Raw genomic sequence first — 13301 nt, forward strand, 5'->3', positions numbered from 1 at the left:
TTCCCCCCCCCCCCCCCCCATTAGCCTACTGCATTTAGCATATTTGTTTAATAATTAAGCGTATTTCATTACAATATTTTGTTTTCTTTACTGTAAACGGGCCTTCAAACCTAGCAACAAACAGCTAACTGTGATGACACACGGTGATTATTCGAGTCAAATGTGTATCCCTCTCACCATTATCTCAATAATCTGCCCGAGTGCGATCTCTATTATCAAACTGCAGCCTAGTAATGCGATATAACTAGGTTAAGATAATTAGCTTTATCAAAGTGGTCTGTGGCACTTTGGCCAACAGCCAAAGAGAGGTTGATTAAACAGCAGAATGCCTAAATAATTGATATGATAGAAGAAAAAAAAAAAAGAGGCAGCACAAAACATTTTGCCCTATTTCTTTTCATCCTTTGAAATATTAATGATGCTGAGGTCCACTGTGCTATTGTAGGTCCCCTGAAAACTGTTATTTTGACACTGATCTGGGATCAGTTTTCCAAACTTCAATACAAAGCCTATTCACTTCAGGGAAAAAAAGCACAATGCTGATGTCAGATCAGCATACATTTCACTAATAGCTTCTAGTCTGCTGTCGAGACTACAGTAGACTTCATTAGACTGAGATTTATTAGGTCATCGAGGACAGGATATAAAGGCTATAAAAGAAAGTAGAAAGCAAAGGACAGGAACGAAGACTGAAAAAGAGGTTCCAGGGAATATAACAATAGTGCGGCAATGAAAAGGTGGCAATATGGCAAGAAAGAGAAAAAGGATGTTAAAGAAGGAAAGTGAGATAGAAATGGGACTGTTCTAGTTGCCACACTCCCTTGAGTTACCCTGACCCACTAATGAAAGAGTAATTGATAAATTCGAAGCATTTAATTGCTTAAAATGTCATTTCATTAGATTGGGGACTGTATTTTTGTTAGCGTGTCAGTTTTGGTGAAGTAGGTGTACAGGTGGATGAAGAATGAGCTCATAACCATGTTCAGATATACAGACATTCAACATGGAGAACAAGGTGCCTTTATGACTCCACTTCCTCTCTTCAAGTGTCTGTACTATGACCATTAAACTAGAACAGTTCAATGAAAATTTGCTCACAATTTACTCACCCTCAGGCCATCCAAAATGTAGATGAGTTTGTTTCTTCATTGGAACAGATTTGGAGAAATTTAGATCACTTGCTCACCAATGGATCCTCTGCAGTGAATGGGTGCCGTCAGATTCAGAGTTCAAACAGCTGATAAAAACTGAAGCTAAAAATATCAGTAATGCTGAGTTTGACTTCACCAGAAAAAATATACAAATAACTGAAAATATTGTGTCTAAAATGTAAGTTTCACAATATTAGTGTCTTGTTGATTTAATCTTTGTTAGAGTTAGCAATCATGGTCATGTTGATATGTGAACAAACAGCACGATTACGAGTGATTTTTATATATGTATATTTTGATGTTTTTAAAGAGAATACTATATATTTGATATATCAGTTTGCAGACCACATAGCTATAAATTTAATTGAGCCGTGATATAAAGTGGTCATATTTTAGTTCTACAGTAATTCTGAGAGGCTCTTATAATGATTAGAGAAAGGTGAACCTCAAACTGAAACAAAGGTTGACCACACACAGGTGTTCCTCTGTTCCTCAGGACCTAAAGCACAACGGGCATAAAAAAAACACAAGATCCATTAGGGCTTGGGAAACATGAGCAGTACCCGGCTTTTGTGGTTTCATGAATGAGCTTCACTTCCATTACTGGCAAAAACTTACAGAACTTCAGAGTTTGGAGTCCTTTTTCCATTTGCCTGTTTGAAATGCATGCATTTGAATGGTAAATGAGCATCTTTTCTTTACAAACAAACAGAGGTAGTTCTTCTGTTAGCGCTGCTCTCCTCAACCAGGTTAATGTATTCCAGGATATTAGCACCTTTGCTCTTTATTTTCTGATTTTCCATCACCCTCACCCATGATTAATACGAGCTATTTATCTCCAGTGAGATAAACTCCAGAGTTCCAGAGCGCTATCGCTGTATTCATGAGGTCACCACCATTATCAAGCTTTCTTTTGGAGAACACAGCCTGGACATTAAGAAGAGGCGGAGTCAAAAGTAACCATTTTTTTTATATTGTATTATATTATATTATTTTATTTTTATATTAATTTAAACAATTATTATCAAACAATTATATTCATTTAGTAACATAAATATATCTTAGTGTAGGCTATATCTTTAAAGTTTTATAATTCATTATCTTCTTGTCGATCCACCAGTTCACATTTACAACTGCGTGTTTTCTGTGTAAAAATAAGGGTCGTTCTTGGCTTTGGTCTAAACAAAGAGCAGAAGGGCTTATTGAAAAATGCAAATGCATTCTCTGCCAGCAGGTGGCGCTTTTCGAAGATGTTCTCTCTACCAGGAGAGAAACATGCACAGATCAAGCACCATTTACAAGCAAAAACAGTCTAAACAAATATGCTGGTGGGTTTCGATGTGAGATGACAACAGAGGATCCATGGCTGAGCAATTTCTCCAAATCTGTTCCAATGAAGAAACAAACACATCAACATCTTGGAATTTTAATTTTGGGGTGAATTATTCCTTTTAAGGGCATTTTTGTTTACTTTTGTGCAATAAGCAATTTTGGTATTTTGTTGGGTTGCTACTTTATAATCCAATCCAATCCTTCTGAGAGTAAAATAAGATGTTAGATTGGGTTAAAATGTCATCAAATGAATATGAAGATTTCAGAACAGTGTCGAAACACCACTTTGCTAAACCTACAATGGATTGCTAGAAAAATGAAGCTGTTCTCAAACATATTTAAAACTCATCACAGACTTTAAAGATAGAGGGAAAGAAGATGGAAGTAATAGTAAAAGAGAAGTGAGGCAAGACTGATAAATTGTATTAAAAGGGGTGAGATAAGACAGAAAGGAAGAGGAGAGAAAAATAAGGAGGAAAGAGAAACAGTAAAGGAGAAGAAAGGAAAAACTGGTAAGAAGCAGTTCTATAAAACAGAAGAGAAGTGAAACCACACGTCATAAACCAACGCAATGAGTCCTCACCATTCCTCAGAACTTTCTATAATAATGGTATCCGTTGGATTGCAGTTTACACACCTTAATGTGTTACACATCAAATGTTAGATTGGGTTAAACAGACAGTCATTGGAAATGATACTAAATATAGAAACACTGAAACTCACAGCTTTATACACCACTGACAGACCTAGATTGAAGGGGTGGGGCAGTCTGTGAGTCAGCATCATGTGACTGCTGCTTCTTTGTGTATGTGTGTGTGCGTGTAATGTGTGTGAATGCGATAAATGTTTTGTCCGTGCCCATTCCTTGTGTTGGTGCGGGGCGGGACTAAATGGAGTTCCCAAAGCTAAGGTTTCCTTCAGGAATCTCCCGCCTTCAGGAAATGAAAACACCAGGTCAACTACCAACAATGGTAATTCATAAACCAGTCCAGGGGCAGTTAAATTAGAAACATGCATGTTTATGTGTTTTCCAATAGAAAATTATGACCTCGATTGTGCACATCTGATACATCTTTGACCATATGACATCACAGAGTTTCTATATCTCTCAAAGACATTATGAACTCAAAGCCTGAGTAGGATAGATAGATAGATAGATAGATTGATTGATTGATTAAAGGGATAGTTCACCAAAAATGAAAATTCTGTCATCATTTACTCACCTAGTTGTTTCAAACCTCTATGAGTTTCTTTCTTCTGTTGAACACAAAATAAGAAAATTTTAAATCAAAATATCTTCTATTGTGCTCAACAGAAGAAAGAAACAGGTTTGGGACAACTTGAGGGTACGTAAATGATGACATTCTCATTTCTGGGTCAATTCTTTAATTTATAAACAGATTAATGCATGGACAGAGACAGACAGATAGCCTAGATAGATAGATAGATAGATAGATAGATTAAAGGGATAGTTCACCCAAAAATGAAAATTCTGTCATCATTTACTCACCAAGTTGTTTCAAACCTCTGTGAGTTTCTTTCTTCTGTCGAACACAAAATAAGAAATTTTGAAGAATAACCAAACACTTCATGGTAGCCATTGACTTCCTTTGTTTTCATAGCTACTGCCAACTGTTTGGCTACCAACATTCTTCAAAATATCTTCTATTGTGCTCAACAAAAGAAAGAAACAGGTTTGGGACAACTTGAGGGTACGTAAATGATGACATTTTCATTTCTGGGTCAATTCTTTAATTTATAAACAGATTAATGCATGGACAGAGACAGACAGATAGCCTAGATAGATAGATAGATAGATAGATAGATAGATAGATAGACAGATAGATAGAAACCCACTCCATCCCACTCTCTCTCTCTCTCTCTCTCTACCTGCCCGAAGTCACTCCTCCAGTATTGTCAAACCCCAGACACAGTCAGACAGTAAGAGGGTAAATACATCCTCAAACACGGCGCGCCGCTCATTCTGCTCTCAATTTACACCGCAGCAGTGAGAATAACAGACGAATTACTGAAACCTCTCGGACTTTGAAGTTGGTAAGTTTTGTGCTTGGAACTTTTCACTTTTAGCGCGCTTTGTGGGTACTTACAAATCCGCCCATCGGGAGCGTAGAAATGACAGACATGTATAACATGAAACGTCCACGTTGTCCGCCAACAACCAATAGATTTCGTCGCATTTTCGATGTTTGTCTATCGGTCGCCGCGAGCCTCCAGCGACACATATCCAGCAAAACTATTTCTGATTCAGTGGAAACAATTCTAGACATTTAGTAACGAGAGATTAGAGACGCTTTTTGTTTTAACAGGAAGTCGTTTAAATGTTTAGTAGCCTATCGTGTGTTCCCAAACATTCAAGTTCAGGAAAAGAAACTTGATATATTCTTTTTTTTTTTTTTAATTCGGCTTAGTTACGCTGTACAGATACGCGGAAGCAGCCGCAGCTGTACTTTCTTTTAACAGTGTTTCATAGAAATCGCTGCCATAGTTATGTAAACACATATAGAAAGACCAGACTTAGAACTCTTTCCCGCTCCGGCTCCTCCATACTGTGAAATATACACAATTTTATAATGTGTGTACATTTAGTAACGTAACAGTAACTGTTGGCCTACTGTACGGTCTTGTTTTTCAAGTTCTTTGAGATGGAGATAGAGATAGAAACTATCTAGTCTTAGTGACAATGTCTTATTCGCTTATTAAAAATAATAGATCAAATAAACTGCGCCGGATTCGCTTTCACAAACGTTTGAGAAGCGTCTTAATCGTGGTTTCCATAGTTACCGCTATGGCTAGCAAGTTATTCAGAGGCGTTTTAGAGGCTAGAAGTACAATATATTTTGTTTTTCTACCAAGATCAGACTCAAACCCATTGGTTAAAGCTGTGCCATTTTTCTTAAGCAGGTTTTTTTTTTTGTTTTTTTTTTTGCGAAAGCATTATCGGCCACCACAAAATGAGCAGTGTAGACTTGTCTCTGACAGTATTTACCAAACCATTCAGTATGACAACTATTCCTGCACGATCTGTCCATCCACCCTTAAAAACAAACAGAACATGGTGAATATCTGTAGGTCTCGTTGTGTGAGATGGTGGTAATGCTTTGTCATTTTCATTCTTTTTGTTTCTAATTTGTACTAAAATTAGAGTACACTTATATACTAAAGTGTACTAAAAACTTGCATATTTGCATTGCGTATACTCAGGGAACATTTGCAGGCTGAGTACTACTGTACTTTTTCAAATCTACAGAGTAGTTAGAACAGTTATAAATGGCATGGTATGTATTGTTTTTGATGATTTCATCCTGACACTTAGGCATGCACCAAAGTTGAAATAGACAACAATAATTATTTTTATATTATGGCCGATATTAAACCAGCTTTATTAGTTTTGATGTGTCATGCACATGTGTCTGGTGTTGACACAGCTGTAGGTTGTTTACGGTTGCCAAGAAACGCCACAAACTGGTGCACAGAATTCAACTAATGTTGAATATTTCAAACGTAGTGCATCAATTTATATTTGTTTTAAATGTTTTCTTTTTACCTCAAGTTTTGTGGATTGCTTTTTACACTTTACTAGACTTAATATTAATCTGTTAATACCCATACAATTAATAATACTCATTAATACCCATACAATTTGTTGTGCATTCACCAAGCTTCAAATACGAAAAGTGAAAGTTTAAGAGTAACCTATCAAAAGTTCAAATTTAAAGTTGAAAGTTTGTACTGCATATAAAACATTTTGAGCCAAAATTTCAAAGGCAACTTCAGACCAAGAAAGATAATAATATAAATAAAACTAATATGTCAATTTTGATCATTTAAAAAAGTTGTCCAGTTCCAGTATGGTCGCAGATATATTGCGCATCCCCACTTAAAATGCATTGAAACTGAGCTTCTCTTTTTTGATTGTCTGCACTGCATTGCACCATTTTCTTACTAACCACAGACTTAATCATTTTTAATCTTGTCTTTTCAAGCACACACGCACAAGCCACCACATTGCACCATTTTTTTTTGTTCTTTCCTCTTTCACACATTCTCACTGGGTGTTTTGTTCTTGACATTAACCAGAGACTCTAGCAGTTTGTCTCTTTTGTTTCATTGTATAATGAATGCTTGTATGTCATTAGTCTCTACTGTACGTCCACAACCTGTACAGTGAACCGAATCAACACATTGTTCTCAGCCAGAAGGCACATGTTAGTAAAGGTCTTAATCAACAACATGCACCTCTTCTAAATTATTCATCTACCAAACTGCAGGGGAGAAGAATGTAGCGATGATAGTGCGAGTCCACATGCCTGTCAACAGAAGTGTTGTTTCTGTAACGTGCACGACAAGCAAACACAAGCAAACACCATTAGGAGCGTTTAAACCTATCATTGGCTTTGTTTTGAGTTTTTTCCATCACAGTGCCTCCTCCAGTGCCACAAATACAGCACAAAGTCAGTTTTGTATAGAGGCTCAGAGTGCAACACCCAACAGTATTGTTTGCTTTCTGTACATTTTGCATGTCATTACTCATTTTTTCTTGTATCGTTTTTTGAATGCACAGCAACAGCAAAGGTTTGTTGCGTACTTTTATGTTAGCGAGCACACAGGCCGCTCTCTGTTGGTCTTGGATTAATGAAGCTTTTGTGAAGTGTGCGCAAGGCAGAAATGGACACCGCTCTTATTGCACAGACAGACAGAGGCAAGCTCAGCTTCACCTTTAGGTTGACATACCAACATACACACATATATATATATATATATATCTGTGTGCGTGAATCCTTGTCCAAAACACTGCAGTGAACGGATTTGAGCCCTAATATGGCACACACACACATTTGTAAGCAAACTGGCAGTCACACAGTAAGCCCTGTTTCGGAGAGGAATTGGCTTTTCCACACTAACCTTGACCAACCATTGTGTGCTTTTGTGTGTGTGTGTGTGTTATAGGCGAGAGCGAGAAAGACAGAAGTATAGGGTCTCTTGTTTCTTAGCCTAAGGGAAGAGAGGGGTGAGAAATCAATGCTACACTAAAACGAATGTCACATGGCACTCAGCACTCATCTGACCTTGAAGTCACTGATCTCTCACTCTCCATGTTTCTGTCCCTCACTCTGTCACTCTCTCAGCACACAAATGCTTTCTTGATGTGTGTTATTTTAACCCACTAACCCTATGACATATGCGTAGAGAAGAAATGGTTTTGTGTGGGTGTTATGCAACACTCACACAATTACATTTTTGTTCTTGCATCCAATGATCGGTAACTGATTAAACTCACCTGCAGACATTTATAGTTAATTCTAGATCTCGCTCACAAAATGAGGAATGCAAATTGTTATTTGTATTTACTAAAAAGACTAGATTTTCCAGTTTTAACAGGATAAGCATGTTAACACTATTTACCTTTTTAATGAACGTTCCTTGTTTTATTGTGGATGATTTATTTATGCATGTTAATCCAAAGAAAAATATTTGTGCTTCTTAAATCAAAGTAACACAATCTTTCTCTGAAATGTCAACTGATGTTAATGATATAACGGAAAAAAAAACTTGCTTTCAGGTCTGGCTCCATTCTGGTATAAGATTTAATTTTCTTATTCTAACCTCGATTAGATGGATAATATAAAGTGAAGCCCTTTTCCTTGCTGAGTGTGAACCTTGTCTTACTTGAAAATAAAACTGATCAAAGGTTTGGCATCAGAACATTTTTTTTTTTTTAAAGAAATTAATAATTTTATTCGGCAAAGACTCATAAAATGTATTAAAAGTGACAGAATTTTAAAAGGTTATGAAAAAAAAATTCAAATAAATGCTTACTTCCTATTCATCAAATAATCCTGAAAAAAATATGATAAATAAATAGAAATATATTTTTGCTAATATAAAAAAATATCAACCATGTTTAACATTGATAATAATAAAAATGTTTCTTGAGCACCAAATCAACAAGACTCTTTTAAAAATATGCAAAAAAAAAAAAGCTCTCCCCTCCAATCACCTTGTCATATAGGAGCCACTTTTTACAATCCAAAAAGGTTCTCGATCAAGTCTGTCCCTTTTTTTTTTGTACATCCTGTGTCACATTAATGTGCTACATTATGAAAGTAAAATGGATTGCAAGCACTGTTTTTTATTGACTTCAAACTGAAGATTTTGCATTGCTTAGCTGTATTATGAAGACTGCAATGCACAGAGGGGGATTTTGGGAAGCTGGGGGATTATTTTTGCTTCATGTTAGCAAAGTACAAACAGCAGCATGGTGCCTTTAATTCTGACAAACACAGTTGTATGTGTGTAATTCCACGAATACATATACATTCACAAATGTGGTTATAGAAAAAGGCAACCGCACCATCTGGACTAACAGGTTTCTCCGTGTGCTCTGAATCATGGCTGTCCTCTTATAAACTTTCAGATTCTCTGCACCATGTTCACATTCTTTCTATCTGTACTTGTGGCACATTTCATTTCCCATATGTTCATTCCACACCATAGCATGACCGTAGTCTCATTTTCCGACATAACCTGTTTGTTTTGTTCTGTACTTAAAGTGACAGTCTACCCATTTTCATGCCTATTATGAAATGAAAACCATTGTAATGAAAGATCTTGCAGTGCAAAGCAATTTCTAACTCTACAACAGTGTCTTATTTAGGGAAAAGCAGCTGTGTTATCTATCATAAGTACACAGCATTCTCTAGACTAAAATATATAGTTGTCAAGCCACTCAAAATAGTTCAGTTGTTTTGTTTTTTTACACTAACAACAACCATTTTAAGTTAAAATGTGTCTTTCTTACCAACATATCTTCTCCAGTGATAAAATTGTAATGAAAGATCTTGCAGTGCAAAGCAATTTCTAACTCTACAACAGTGTCTTATTTAGGGAAAAGCAGCTGTGTTATCTATCATAAGTACACAGCATTCTCTAGACTAAAATATATAGTTGTCAAGCCACTCAAAATAGTTCAGTTGTTTTGTTTTTTTACACTAACAACAACCATTTTAAGTTAAAATGTGTCTTTCTTACCAACATATCTTCTCCAGTGATCTAAGATATAGGATATAACTCTACTTTTATACTTCAGATTTAAGTTTCACTTTCAGACTTGTGTGCTTTCTGCAATGAAGGTGAAATGTGTTTTTTTTTTTTCAATGGTAAAATGCTTTCTTCTAGTCTATTCATAAGTTTCAACCTGGTCTCCATTTGATCTGTTAAATAATGAGATCATCTGAAATATATGTGCATGTTTTCAGCCCAGTATTGAGCGAGAACAGTTTGGAGACTGTGTAGGAAGTTCAGAAAAAAAGCGAGCGAAGCAGCTGTCTGGTGCAGGACAGCGAACAGAGCGAGTCTTTTTTGCACTACACACTGTAATTCTCACCAATTACTTGAACACAAACACCCGCACACTGAGACAGATCTCCAGAACAGACCCAGCCTGTGTGACTTGAGACTAATATCACTCAGAAAGAAAAACAGAATGTGTCCAATAGATAAAACCAGTGAAAGGTCAGAAACAATAGAGTGAGAAAATGTAGATATTTCATGCTTTCAGTCAGTATGATCAGAGTTTTAAGCAGTGAAATCTGTGAATCGTAAAGTTTTACAAGTTTTAAAAGTGAGATAAGTAACAGTGCTTCTAGTATCTCAAATGAAAGCCCAATGTGTTTACCTTTATCTCAATGAAACGTGAAGTTGTAAAGTTTATAATGTGTGCGAGAGAAGGAATCAAAAAGATAAATGTAACTTTTTGAGTTTTCATTCAGATTTTATGAACACTTCTCCCAGACTGCTATTGGTTGACCAAACAGAAAGTTCCATCCCAAAACTACGCCATTGGTTGGATGGTTTTTGGCCTGTTAAACAAAGCTAGTTCAACAAACTAAAAAGAGTTTTAGAGTAGGATTAGAATTGATAGAGTTGACTACCCTTACGAAAAAGAAGTTTATTCAAGTGTGCTATTAGTATACTTCTTTTAAACTAAAAAATAGGAAAGTATACTTTTAGTCTACTTTTTATGTACCTCTCAGAAATGGGCTTTATGTACTTCTCAGAAATATACTTAAAATGACATTTAAGTATACTTGACTTATACTTATAAAAAGTCTAAATATATTTTAGCTATAATTGTGCTCCTAGAAACCGTGTTTTCATCGTTATACTGTAGGGGGCGCTATTACACATCTTCTGTACAGAATTTCCAAAAAACACAAGTGAAGAAGAAACCGAAACAACAGATGCTTCCACATGTATTCAGACATCAGACATAAAACAGTATCAAAACTGTGTAACGTTATGGAATAAAATGTCGACCAATGAAGAGGTAATAATGACTGTCAAGCTTTGGGGTATTGATCGACTTTATCTACGTTTTGATTATCATTCTGAATCCAATAGTCTTTTTTCAGCTTTTTATTCAAAATGTTGTTTATTTCTTTATTTTTTATTTATGAAACTTATCCACATTCAAGTGTTAAAAAAAAAGAATGCATGAAGCTACAATAAAATGTTTTTGTTTACAAGCAGATACCCTGTTCTTTTGATGTTTTGTATGTTCAGATATTCATGTAACAAAATATATACAAATTAATACCTAATTAGGGACATAGTAGTATACCTAAAGTATGATGTAAAGTTCACTTAAAGAAAATCTACGAGTATACTTGCAGTATAAATCTACTAAACTAGTAGTTTACTGAGACTATACTTAAAAGTCTACTAAAAATGCTACTACAAGTATTTAATTAATTAGTAAACTATCAGTATACCTATAAGTTCACTTTTAGTATAGTTGCAGTACAAGCTAAAAAATTTGATGTAAACTAGTTGTGTACTCAAAGTTTACTACTGTTATACTTAAAGTATACTTTTATATACTAAAAAGTGGGCCAATTTAATCCCAAGGAGTATTGAAATAGTACACTTACAAGTATACTACATTTAGTATACTAAATGTAGTACTACATACTACATACTACTAGTACACTGATTTTGTGTACTTACTACATAAAGTATACTTAAAAATATACTTGAACTTTACTTAAGTATACTTAATAAAATAAACTTGAAGTATACTACTTTTTGGTAAGGGTAAACAAATCCAATCCAGTTTATATCAGGCTCAGCTGTCATCTCAAGAGTTTATAACTCTGGAGCATGTACACCTGAAAATGGGACATCTGCAGTGAACAGCCAATCATCCGAAACATGGAGAGCAGCAAATTGATAGCCACTGAAAGTGCCTTCATGAAATAGGTTACTGGCTGCTCAAACAAACAAAACAATCCTGCATCTTTCGTCTGTTTTGCTTTAGCATGTTGGCTAACTTGAGTCCAAGTTCGATACAAGTGTCCAAAAATGACTTTTTTCATATTGTACAATGTACATATTATACAACAGAACTGTTCTTAGTATTGGAACATAAATTAGCAATGATAAATCAGAGCTGATGGTAAAGCATTCAACACACATTTGTTAGGTGTCTTCAGTGTGAGCAGTACTCTATACAAAAAAAAGAGTAAATAGTGGGGGGAACTCATAATTAACTAATTTAAAGGTGCTGTATGTAAGTTTTTGACTCTACTAAAGCATAAAAATACCATAATATGTTTGCAGATATTTAAGAAACATGCTAAGTTAACATACTTGTTTATCTGAAAAACAATGCTACAGTTATTCTCCTTTGAAAATGTGCGTTCCGGGCCGGAATGTCGGTCTCTGTTTTGGTTTGTGAAACCCGCCCACTGCCAGTTTACCCAACTGTATTTCGGCACCCCGGGTTGCCAGTTGGCGGAAAACAGCGTTTTTCATTTCATTCATCGTCAAGTGCGCTCGTTCCTGTTTTTCATGTCATTCATCGTCAAGTGCGCTCGTTCCTGTTGGTGTCGTCAATCTGGCAACCTGCGTGTGCTTCAAGTCTGAGGAGGAGGGGCCAGGTGAAAAAAAACCCCTCTCCAATATTTTAAATTTGGACTGCAATACCTAGTTCAACCACTCGGTGTCAATCCTACATACAGCACCTTTAACTCAACTAAGAAAACATCAGTTGCATTGGTCTTCATTTTTTTTGTGTGTGTAATCTGATAATAATACATTACTTCATTTGTTAGCACAGAAGCATGGTGGTTACCAGTTTTAACATCAAAAGAGTTAAATGTAGTGCCATGCACACATTACCACACGTCTACATAGGCATACCAGAGGGATGTGTGTTAATTAAGAAGCAACTGGTCTGGGTGTGAGGGAGGTGACCTCTCTTGACAGATTAATGGGCCGCTGAGAGAACTGAGGCTACTGAAAAGATACACACACACTGGACACACTTATTCATTTCATATTAAAATAAATTATGAAACCTTGTAGTAATGACGTGTTTTCTGTACACTTAAAGCATGATTTGTAGGAGTGATGAATGCACTACATTAGTAAGGCTGTCAGTCTTGTATTTGAATAGATTAAGGCTGATGACACACGGGGCAACTTTTTGAGCAATGTTGCTGGGCAACTTTGGCTAATGTTGCCGCCAATGGGCAACCAGATGAGACACAGGGCACACGACCGATCAAAAGTTTCCAGATGAGCATTTGTTATCCATTCTCAATGTGAAAGTGCCCAAGCAACATTGAAAAGTTTCCAGATGGGCATTTGTTATCCATTCTCAATGTGAAAGTGCCCAAGCAACATTGCTCAAAAAAAGTTGCCGGGCAAAATTGCTCAAAAAGTTGAGAAAGGATTGAGAATTGAGAATGGATAACAAATGTCTATCTGGATACTTTAGATCGGTCGTGGGCCCTG

At 36.0% G+C, this 13301-nt stretch overlaps 1 protein-coding gene across 2 annotated transcripts in view; it reads left to right on the forward strand.

Annotated features, from left to right (window-relative positions):
• Positions 1–4424: 4424 nt before the first annotated feature.
• LOC107656045 (protein kinase C delta type-like) overlaps positions 4425–13301 on the forward strand; it is a 24559-nt gene continuing 15682 nt past the window's right edge. For both annotated transcript variants that reach the window (XM_016443702.1, XM_016443704.1), the window contains exon 1: positions 4425–4538. The gene's annotated coding sequence lies outside the window, so the exon portion shown is untranslated. The remainder of the gene's footprint in view (positions 4539–13301) is intronic.

Source organism: Sinocyclocheilus anshuiensis, unplaced genomic scaffold (genome assembly GCF_001515605.1).
Source record: "Sinocyclocheilus anshuiensis isolate Anshui unplaced genomic scaffold, SAMN03320099.WGS_v1.1 scaffold51, whole genome shotgun sequence".
NCBI classification, from domain to species: Eukaryota; Metazoa; Chordata; class Actinopteri; order Cypriniformes; family Cyprinidae; genus Sinocyclocheilus; species Sinocyclocheilus anshuiensis.